Source organism: Camelina sativa, chromosome 20 (assembly GCF_000633955.1).
Source record: "Camelina sativa cultivar DH55 chromosome 20, Cs, whole genome shotgun sequence".
Classification (NCBI taxonomy): domain Eukaryota; kingdom Viridiplantae; phylum Streptophyta; class Magnoliopsida; order Brassicales; family Brassicaceae; genus Camelina; species Camelina sativa.
This window is the reverse complement of record NC_025704.1, coordinates 17,239,443-17,240,083: the sequence shown is the minus strand read 5'-3', so window position 1 is coordinate 17,240,083 and position 641 is coordinate 17,239,443.

Sequence of the window (641 nt, the reverse complement as noted above, 5' to 3'; positions counted from 1 at the left end):
ATTGAACTGGAACCAGGGACGATGCCGTTATCCAAGGCTCCTTACAGGATGGCTGCAACAGAGATGGCAGAGCTGAAGAAGCAGCTAGAGGATTTATTGAGTAAGGGATTCATCCGTACTAGTGTATCACCGTGGGGAGCGCCGGTGTTGTTTGTGAAGAAAAAGGATCGGAGTTTCAGGTTGTGCATTGATTATCGGGGTTTGAACCGGGTCACTGTGAAGAACAAGTATCCTCTTCCTAGGATCGATGAGTTGTTGGATCAGTTGAGGGGTGCTACTTGGTTCTCTAAGGTAGATCTGGCGTCGGGTTATCATCAGATACCGATATATGAGGCAGATGTGAGGAAGACTGCTTTCAGGACGAGGTATGGGCACTATGAGTTTGTGGTGATGCCTTTCGGGTTGACTAACGCGCCAGCAGCGCTTATGAGATTGATGAACAGTGTGTTTCAGGAGATTCTGGATGTGTCTGTCGTTATTTTCATCGACGATATCCTGGTTTATTCTAAGAGTCCTGAAGAGCATGCAGTGCATTTGAGGGCAGTTATGGAGAAGCTGCGGGAGCATAAGTTGTTTGCTAAGTTGAGCAAGTGCAGTTTTTGGCAGCGTGAGATGGGCTTTCTGGGTCACATTGTTTCTGC